The sequence below is a fragment of the Cantharellus anzutake genome, assembly GCF_015039405.1.
Source record: "Cantharellus anzutake strain C23 chromosome Unknown EI90scaffold_108, whole genome shotgun sequence".
NCBI classification, from domain to species: domain Eukaryota; kingdom Fungi; phylum Basidiomycota; class Agaricomycetes; order Cantharellales; family Hydnaceae; genus Cantharellus; species Cantharellus anzutake.
The window spans coordinates 162475-163527 of NW_024067058.1; positions in this window are offsets into that span (position 1 = coordinate 162475).

Here is a 1053-nt window from a genome sequence, read left to right on the forward strand (position 1 = left end):
ATTGTTTCATAGATAGTAGTTTTGTCAATCAGAACCGTCTCGAAACCTACTCTGTTGACCCGCTTCAACTCCGCTTGTTTGATGGCACTACTAATAACCTTATTACGCAGGCTATCAACCTTCCGCTCCACTTTTCATCCGGTGTCATCATTCTGTTGACTTTCTATGTCACTCCGCTAGATGGCACGTGTGTTCTGGTACTTGGGCATAACTGGCTCACCCACAACAATCCGTCGATTGACTGGGTATCGAGTAGTATAACCTTCCAAGTGCCGACACAATCCCACCTAGAACCTATAAGCGCTTCTGCTGAACCTCTGGATCCTGATCCGTCAGTAAGCATTCCGTCTGTTGACACACTGCGACCATCTGTTAGCCATGCGCCACCTATTGAGCTTGTCAGCACTGAGGTTTTCACCAAGGCCTGTCGACTTGAAGGCTTGGTAGTGTTTGCCGTGAGCACTTCTGTTCTATTCAGTGAGCTGCGTGCTGCAGCTACTAATCCATCTGTCCCTTCCGAGCCAATCGACCTCTCAGCTGTACCAACGGCATACCACGAGTTTGCGGACATCTTCAGCAAGAAGAAAGCCAATACACTTGCGCCGCACCATGAGTTTGATGTAAAGATCGAGCTAGAGGAAGGTACACATCCACCACTGGGTACTTTGTACTCTCTCTCTCCTTCTGAACTTGAGGCCCTACGCACTTTCCTCGATGAGCACTTGGCATCGAGATTCATTCGCCTGTCATTCTCTGCCCATGCTGCCCCTGTGCTCTTTGTCTGCAAGAAGGATGGTTCTCTCCATCTTTGCGTCGACTTTAGAGGCCTCAACAAGATCACGAAGAAAGACCGCTATCCACTCCCACGAATTTCTGACCTCCTAGACACCCCAAGCCATGCCCAAGTCTACACAAAGCTTGATCTCCGGCATGCCTACCACTTGGTATGCATTGCCGCTGGGGACGAGTGGAAGACCTCTTTCCACATGCGCTACAGTTCCTATGAGTGGCTTGTAATCCCCTTTGGTCTGTCAAACGCCCCTGCGGCATTTC